The sequence below is a fragment of the Vicia villosa genome, linkage group LG3 (assembly GCF_029867415.1).
Source record: "Vicia villosa cultivar HV-30 ecotype Madison, WI linkage group LG3, Vvil1.0, whole genome shotgun sequence".
NCBI lineage: Eukaryota > Viridiplantae > Streptophyta > Magnoliopsida > Fabales > Fabaceae > Vicia > Vicia villosa.
In genome coordinates, this window is record NC_081182.1 from 116,526,415 (window position 1) to 116,536,568 (window position 10,154).

Below are 10,154 nucleotides of genomic sequence, written 5' to 3' on the forward strand. Positions count from 1 at the left end.
TACAATCCAAGAACTGAATCACACATATTTCCTTCTTCTTCTTGTATTAACATTCCCTTGATCTGAGCCAATCAAGTCTTTGAATGCAAGAATCGCGACCAATCCTCCACTCCACTACTTGTTTGCAAAATCACTCTGATTTCCAAACCTTTCGCTACAGCTGAATCTGACTCGTCTGATCTTGATTATTGAACCTCCAGGAACCAACATGTTCTTGATGAAAAACCCTCAGATTTTTCCTTGAAACCTCTTCAATACTCTTCAACCCAGCCGAGATTCACCAATCTTGCAGCTGAACGTTATCTCAACAGATCTCTTGATTCAATTCACAAAGATAATTATGTTTCATTGTGATTGACAAGAAATGATTGAGAATAGGATGAAGATGAAGTATCTTTCAGATTTCAATTGACTCACAAAAGTTATGCTCTCAAAACGTATTTGTGTGTCTTATGTTATGAATGACTAAGACTTTGTTTTTATATGGCAGGAAAAAAATATCTGAAGAATTACTGAATTATGAGTTGATGCATAACACGTATAAGTCGACACATGTGTGTGAAAATACATGTATGTCTTGATGCAATGTGTTTCAGGTTGATACATACTGTTGTGGAAACATAATCCAGAAATATTGTTTTTGTATGTGTCGATACATACTATATCAAAATTGTTTTCGAGAAAGCTTGCAATAACATGTATCGATGCAAGATGTTATGTGTCGATGCCTACAGTTTCAAAAATGTTTTCCAGACAAATTAGAATAGTATGTATCGATGCAAGCTGATCATGAGTCGACTCATATTGTATCCAAATTGATTTTTCAGAAATAGAAGAAGCATGTGTCGATGCAAGCACATATGTGTCAATACATGTAGTTTAAGAACTGTTTTCTAGAGACATGTAAACAGCATGTGTCGATGCAAGATTCTTTGTATTGATACATGCTTAGAAATTTTAGCACATGTGTCGATACAAGTGGTTACGCGTCGACTCATACTGAAGTGAAAAATGCTTCCATGGTTTCAAACGAATTATGAGTTGACACATGATGTTTTGTGTCGACTCATCCTTCAGTATTATGAGATTTTACACTAAAAAACAATTTGAAGCATGAACTCATATGACAAAACATGATGCAATCTTAGAGACCAATGGAGATAACATTCATGGATGTCTTTATCACGCATATTTGCTATCACTCAAAAACCACCTAAGGGAGTAGATCACTCACACTAATTACTTTCATCTCATGCTTTGAAACACCTCTTGGTGTAGTAAATATTGTCCACATAATGATGATTGAATACTTTCTTAATTGTGTATTCATTATGCTTGATTATTTAGGACTTGAAGTCCCAATGTCTAACACTTGGAAGCATGACCTTTAAGGACTTGAAATGATGCTTAGAAGTTTACTTCTTGACATATTCCTCTCATGTTTTGAGACTTCCATTTATGTTAATCTTAATAGCATGTAAATGATTGGATGCTTGTTTGTTTACATCACTTGTTGAAATATTTTGGTTAAACCTTATGCACAATATTTCATGTTTTCTTTTGATATAAAGTTTGATACCTTACCATGATGCATATGTCATTAACCTTAGGCTTTGCATGTTTGCATAACACTTTGAACTATATGTTTAAATGGATTTTGCTCTTCTTTTACTTATGAATGACAATGTTTCATGATGCTTTGTCTTGATGCCTTACCCTCTAACTTGCTCACCTTTAATAGGATAAACCAAAACCTAATGCATGTTTAGGTTCACAATTTGGAGATGTTTGATTTCCTTTGAATACTTGTATGTCTTGATACAACTTCATGTTTGTATAATACTTGCTTAGATGCTTACATGTTTGTCTAATACTTCTTTAGATCCTTTATTGTATGTCAAGATACATGTTATCTAATACTTGTTTAGATCCTCTATTGTATGTCTTTACACATAATTGCCTAATACTTTTTAGGTGTTTACATATTTGCCTATTGCTTGTTTAGGTACTTTCTCATCTTGATACATGTTTGCCTAATGCTTGTTTAGGTACTTTCTCATCTTGATACAAGTTTTCCTAATACTTGTTAGGTGTTTACATATTTGCCTAATGATTGTTTAGTTACTTTCTCATTTTAATACATGTTATATAATACTTGTTTAGATACTTTCATGACATAAATTGTGATGTTTGATCAAAATGGAGCCCGTGTCCATTTGCCTATTTTTGGAGGGTCATATCTTAATGAACAATGCACCGAATACCTGGGTCTTGATACCATATGATAGATTGGGGGCCAATGAAATTTTTTGTTGTTGGAGGTAACTTGAAAATAACCTTGGAACATCTCTTATTTCAGCCTTAAAGTTAGACACTTGATCATGTGGTAGACTTAGTGAAGATTGAACAATTGGCCAATGCATAAAAAATGTAACCGGTGTTTTTCTTCCTCAATCCCAATGTGTAGCAGGGAAAATCTGAGATCGAAGCCATAGGATTGACTTGACTCAATATTTCAGTGAAAGTCGCCACCGCGCTTTATTGTTTCCAAAGGAAAAGGGAAAAGAACGAAGAAAACCCAAAGTTTGTTTTTAAACAAAAAAAGAAGAGATCTTAGGTACGGGTGTTGATTATACAAGGGGAAGGTTTTAAGCACCCCTCATATCTGTGGTACTCCACAGGAACCTTTTTGAAAATGTGTGTCGTGTGTGCTAAAAAAGGGTTTGTTTTATTTTTAAAATAAGCTCGGCAAAGCATTAAGCCTTGTGCCTACATACCTCCTCGGTGCAATGGAGAAGTCAGAGCTAATGTAGTTCTGCTTAAAGGGAAAACGTTTAAAAAAACGAATAAACACTTTATCGTCGGAGAGAAATACTCAGCCATTGATCTTGAGCATGAGAACAAATGAGTTCTTTGCATCGCAAATGAAAGAAGGGCCCCAACTCGGATAGAAATCAACGAGTATGCCACTAGCTCTCTCACGCGGAAAAGATCTCATTATATCAATCAACTAGTAACAAACCCGTGCGTTCGCACGGGTTCGGGTACGGGACGCGCATTTGTTTCAGATGTATATTTTTTAATAAAAAAAATTATATTAAAAGTAATTAATATTTTGTGGAAAAAAATAAGAACAATTAACATTAAATTGTGTCTAAAAAAAAGGAACAAAATTGAAATCACGAAAATTAAATTGTGTCTAAACAGCCTTTTGTAACTTCATGTTCCCGTTAATAATCAATATTTTGATCAGTAACTTCGTGTTCCCGTTAATATTAATATTTTGCTCAGTAACTTCATTCCTATTAATTCTAAAATATTTTGATCAATAACATGTTCCCGTTAATATTCTATATTTTGATCAGTAACTTCATGTTCATATCATGTTCCCATTTATATTCAATATTTTAATCATTAACTTCAGGTTCCCGTTAATATTCAATATTGTGATCAGTAACTTCATGTTCCCGTTAATATTCATATTTTGATTAGTAACTTCATGTTCCCTTAATATTTAATATTCTAATCAGTAACTTTAGGTTCCCGTTAATATTCAATATTGTGATCAGTAACTTCATGTTCTAGTTAATATTCAATATTTTAACCAGTAACTTCTTGTTTTCGTTAATATTCAATATTGTGATTAGTAACTTCATGTGTCCGTTAATAAAAAATATTTTAATCAGTAACTTCAAGTTCCCGTTAATATTCGATATTTGATCAGTAACTTCATGTTCCCGTTAATGTTCAATATTATAATCAAGAACTTCATGTTCCTGTTAATATTCAATATTGTGATAAGTAACTTCATGTGCCCGTTAATAAAAAATATTTTAATCAGTAACTTCAGGTTCCCGTTAATATTCAATATTTGATCAGTAGCTTCATGTTCCCGTTAATATTCAATATTATAATAAGTAACTTAATGTTCCCGTTAACATTCAATATTGTGATAAGTAACTTCATGTTCTTGTTATAAAAAATATTTTAATTAGTAACTTCAGGTTCCCGTTAATATTCAATATTGTGATCAGTAACTTCATGTTCCTATTAATATTCAATATTTTAATCAGTAACTTCATGTTCTCGTTAATATTCAATATTGTGATCAATAACTTCATGTCCCCGTTAATAAAAAATATTTTAATCAGTAACTTCAGGTTCCCGTTAATATTCAATATTGTGATCAGTAATTTCATGTTCCCGTTAATGTTCAATATTATAATAAGTAACTTCATATTCCCGTTAATATTTAGTATTTTAATCAGTAACTACATGTTCCCGTTAATATTCACATTATCATCATGAAAATTAAACACTTAATAAAATATATAAAACAAACACATATTTTGATAAAAAAATTAAAATTTAAGAAACATGAATTTAAAAAAAAAAAGGTGAGAATACCACATTTGATTTTAATATATGAATCATTTAATAACAGTATTAAATATATAATACATGATTCACAATTAAAGAATTTAAACTAAAATTATTTTAAATAATTTGAGTAAGTTATATTTTAAGAAGAAAAATAATAAATAATTTTCATTCAATGTTAAATATATAATACATATAACATATTAGTTTTGTAATCTTCCAATCTAAATTTAATACATATAATACGTATAACCGATTATATTAAATATATAATACATATAATAGATTGGTTATATGTAATACATATAATAAATATTCAATGTTTAATAATCTGAGTAATCAAAATTATTCAATTTTAACTTATATTTTACATCTCTTTTTAAGATTTTCTAATTTCTTTTGTGGAGAGATTGGTGAGAGTGATTGTTGCAAAATGACATTGACATATCATTTTAAATTTTGCAGGAATGAGAATTGATAGACAGGTAAGAGACAATTTCCAAGAAAAATATGACAACCTATTAATAGTAGCTAGACAACTATAGGGACTATAATTACTTTTGATTTTGAAATAAATTTTGATTAATAAAATTTATTTTAAACCAAATGTTAAAGTGTTCTGTGTGCCATAGATATTTTTTGGAATAAAACCAAAATAGATTGAAACAAAAAAACACAAATAGTGCTAACATTACAAATAAAAAACCAGATTAAACATACCAAGATTGAACAAACAGTAAAGAAGCTATAAAAATCTATAATACTGATATTGTAGTTTAAGTGGATAAAATATTATTTTATTTTAATTAAATAATAAATTATTAAATTTTGTTTAAAATTGAGAGGCCATTTTTTCTTTATAGAAAATCATGTTTATTTTTTAAGAAATATGAAAGAGAATCATGTTTCTTATTTATCACCAAAGTGGAAGGAAAATATTTTTAGTAAGAATAGTGTGAGTCATTAAGAGATCTTTTAATAATCATAAAATTGAAATAAAATCAAAGATTAAAAAAAGTATGATATATATATATATATATATATATATATATATATATATATATATATATATATATATATATATATATATATATATATATATATATATATTATTTTTAATTTGCTTATTATTAGGATTTTAAATGTCACTCATTTATTCATATACACAAGCATTGATTTGGGGTATGTTATTGTAATGTCTCATCTCATCTATTTTTACTGTTGATGGTTTCTAATGACCCAAAACAAACTATCTTCTGTCCATAACACAATTTTTCATTAAGAATCTTCAAGAAGCAAGTTTCCTCAAATCCAGTAGAGAGCAAGCCAACATCTCTTTAGAACCACTTCCTCCTGAAAGATATAAAAAGATAAACTGAGACAGGTGAAAAAGCTAAATAATTTTTAATTTTCATTTTAATGAAAAAGACATACCATTTCTTCCTAGGTAAAATCATTCTCTCATAAATAAAACAACAATACTAAACACATATATATTTATTTTAATAGACCTTCTGGAGAAAATAGAATGAAAATGCTTAAAATATATTTTATGAAGTTTATTTTCAGTATGAAATCAAAGATTTATTTGATAAATAGTATGAAATCAAAGTAAAAATAATCATTAAGCAAAACAATATGCAAATAAATATGAGAATACACATGAAACATAAAAATAGAAAAAATAAAATCAAACCAAACACAAAAAATAAAAATCAAAGAGGATATTTGATAAAAAAAAAGTATAAGAGAGAACAAAAACTTAGTACATAGTGTGCGTGTGTGTGGTCTAGCGGTGAATCACTTGGGTATTGAGAGTGTGCTCCTCTCAAGGTCTCAGGTTTGAAACCCGCTAGGTCCAAATTGCTTATTAAAAAAAAAACTTAGTACATAAACATTCAAAATTGGTTGTTTTTTATCCACCTCTTCCCTAATTATTTCAAAATTGGGAAAAGAAAAAAACATGAAACGTGAATCACCTCTCCCTAGTTTTCTTAAAATTGGTTATTTTTTATTTTAAAAAATAAAGTAGAAAACAATTAATAATGAATAAGAAAAAGGAGAGAAAATGGGAAGTAAAATCGTTCCCTTCCCTAAAAATTCTCTAAAGTGGTTTTTTTCAATTTATTATCTTTAAATTAATTTAAGTTTTATTATGAGCTTCAAAAATGGCAATAAAAGATCTATATTATCTTGAGAATGTATTATTTAATATTTTCTTTTTTTAATTATTCGTAGAGAGATTGCATTATTTAATATTTTCTTTTTTTAATTATTTTAAAATTATTTTTATATATGTTATTTTGATATGATAAATAAAATATACAATAGTGTTTTATTTGTCATCCCAAAAAAAGATAGAGGGGCATGGTGTTGTCAAAGTCATAGAGCCAATAGCATATCATAATATCTACTATATAGTAGCAGGTACCTATGTACTCAAGTGCATATCATAATATATAGCAGGTACCTATGTACTCAAGTGCATATCATAATATATAGTAGCAGGTACCTATGTACTCAAGTGTTTAAATTTTACTTATTTTTAATTGATAGCTTAGATACATACAAGAGTTTAATAGTGATATAGTACCCATGTAATTTAATTTTATTTCATTTTAAGTTTTCAAATTCTCCTTTGCTTAAAATACAGCTCCATGTGGTTATAACATCAAAGAATCAATTAAATTAAATTAAATGTGGTAGAGAAGAGAGAACATAAGTTCACTTTTTTCAACCATCTTAAAATAAAATCATAATATTTTGCTTTTTTTTTTTTTGACAAGATCATAATATTTTGCTTAAATAAATAAAATTGGTTCACAATTAACTATCATTAATTGTCTTTTATTTTTGATAAAAAAATTAAATGTAAATGGTCAATACTTTTTTAAAAGAGTAATATAAAAATGAAAAATAATGTCTTAATATATATATATATATATATATATATATATATATATATATATATATATATATATATATATATATATATATATATATATATATATATATATATATTTCTATCATGTCTATTGAACTGTTAATAAAATTGTTTCATTTGATTGATATTCTTTTACTATTATAATATTATAATATACCTAGTAGTTAAGAATAAATTAAAGATGAGAGAATATGAAACAGTGTTAACATCATCAAACCTTCAATAGCAAAAAAAACCCAGCAACATTGAAATCAAAATCTAAAATTCAAAAAAAAAAAAAAAAAACCAACAACATGAGAGAATATGAAGAATCACAGAGATGAAGAAGTTAATAGACTTGTGTTGCTTCGTATTTCTTCTTGCAGTTGAATCAGTAGATCTGAAAAATCATTCAATCTGAAATTTATAAAGATGATGAAAACAAATATAAAATTTATAGAAAAAAGATAAAATTAAAAGTTTAGGTGAAAAAGTGAAACCCTAACCCTGAAAACCATCTAAACACAGAAAAGCAACACCAAAAACTCTGAAAAAGAAAAACGGAGTCAGTAAACAAACATGTAAAACATATATGTAAAATTTAAGAAGAAGCATTGAAGAGAGAAGTGGGAGATTACACATAAACATAAAAATCAGAATTTTGGGGAAAAGGATTACAATACCAAATTCATCATTGACAATATTCAAAACTCTTCCAAGAAAGTCCTGCATGTCTGATTTACACCACCAAAAAAAATAGAATCATATGCAAAATAAAGAAATTAAACAACTTTGATTAAAAGGGTTTCAAAAATCAAATCCGTGCAAAAGGATTTACCTCATGTAATTTAAAAAAATCGAAACATGATTCATCACCAACAAATTTGAAATGGAAATCATGTTGTAGGAAAAAGGATTAGAAAGAAAAGAAGGTTACATAGATAGGGTAGAAATTTGAAAGAGTGTGGAGATGTGGAAAAGCAAGATGGTTTCAAATTAAAGAAAATGCAATGCTGGTTGTTAAGCCTATACACGTGGCTTAATATTGGGCAAGAAGGGCATTTTTGGTTTTTCCAGATCAGTTAACTTTCTTATATTGTAGATTTCAAAATCGTGGGGTATCGCCACTCGTTTCAACAATTAGTCGTGTCTAAACTTTTGAAGAAAAGCCACTAAGGGCAAAAGATATTTTAAGATAAAGGTTTAAAAGAGGTTTTACAAACATAAGAAGGTTTTTGAAAAAGGGAGAAGATTTTGAAAATTAAAGAAGGGAAGGAGATGAAGAGGCTATCCTAATACGTAAAATAAAAGCTAAGGAAAAGAACGGTCTAACCGAAGAAGAAGCCAACACTTGACATTATGAGTCAAGGTAGATTTCCCATCCTTTGGAATACTAACACTAAACTGGAGCATTACCACTTGGGGATCCAGATGAACTTATTATCTTAGAACCCCTTTGCATTAAGCACATTAATATTCTGACGAAAATCGGGCAGAGTAACGGCTGTTTTCGGGTAAAATCCTTATATCAATGCCTTGGAATTAACCATCAAGGACTTTCAAGGAAATACCTGCATACACAAACAGACAACAATCCAATATCAGACAGACAGAATAACAACAGAGTAACAATATCATAACAGGGTCAAGAGGTACTAAGTCCGACAAGTCCATATCTCCAAAATGCTCGGGATAATAACCAATAGTCCAAGAGAGAACCTTAAGCGTTTTTTAAATTTTTGTTGTTTATTAGTGTTTTAGCATAAAAGTAAAGTATGGTTCAAGTGGACAAAAAGAAAATAGCGGAAACATAAACAATACGTCCCAATGGACAAAGAGAAAATAACGGAATATAAACGTCCAAATGGACAAAAAGAAAATAGCGGAAACATAAACATGATGAAATAATAAAATAAAGCAATAAAGCGAAAAATAAAGAGCGGTATAATAAATTGCGGAAATTAAAGTCAATTGTTAGATGTTAAAGATAACCATCTTGAAACTTGTCAAGTATGTTATCAAAGTTAGTAGTGAAGATCGATGGTGAGTGAAGGATGTTCTCGGATTTAAATTCAATGGACATTTATCATAGGGACTACACGATAAACCTCCATAAGTCTTAAATCAACCGCATACAATTATCTTCCATATTTGATCTTTTTTTATCGGGACACGAAATATTGCGCTATGTTAAGCAGATCGCCAAGTGATTTATGTAGAAATCACCCTACAAAGAGGCCGGTCAAAACTTTATGTGCTAATGCATGCGAGAGAAGCGATATGTAGATCACTCTCCGAAAGCAATACCGCACGAAAAGAAAAAATAGGGAGCGATCTCGTCTTTACCAAGAATCCATAAGAATTCTCAAGGTATCAAAGACTTTCATCGATCAAAAGAAAAAGAAATAAAAGATGGAACCACATTCAAAAGCTCCTTTCATCCATAATTTCAATCACTTAATATTGCGGATTCGGATTTTCATCCTATCGACGCCCTAAGTGCATTGAAATTAGAGAGAAATTAGGCCTCTAACTTGTGATTCAAAGAAAATATCAAAAGAATGGAGTAGAAGAAGAGTTAGAACCAAAAACAAGTCAAAAAAGGCAAAAAACACATTCTTCTCAGATGTAAATCGATTTGCACAGAGTGTAAATCGATTTGCATAACTCTGTTTTCAAATCTGCGCAGTTTTTCAGTTATGTAAATCGATTTGCACCAGATGCAAATCGATTTGCACAACACAGTTTTTCAAAAAAAACAGCAAATCAAGAGAAGAAAACTTGCTTAAACATAAAACCAAACACCTTGTGATCTTGGATCAAATTGTGCACGAAAATGTATCAAGTAAGC

The 10,154-nt window shown here is 29.0% G+C and overlaps 1 long non-coding RNA gene across 1 annotated transcript; it reads right to left on the reverse strand.

Moving 5' to 3' along the window:
• Window positions 1–7,487: 7,487 nt before the first annotated feature.
• Window positions 7,488–8,252, reverse strand: LOC131656574 (uncharacterized). Its single transcript, XR_009300168.1, has 4 exons — window positions 8,142–8,252; window positions 7,987–8,037; window positions 7,810–7,850; window positions 7,488–7,703 (listed from the first exon to the last, which is right to left on the reverse strand). It is a non-coding gene; the product is annotated as an uncharacterized LOC131656574 (long non-coding RNA).
• Window positions 8,253–10,154: the final 1,902 nt, after the last annotated feature.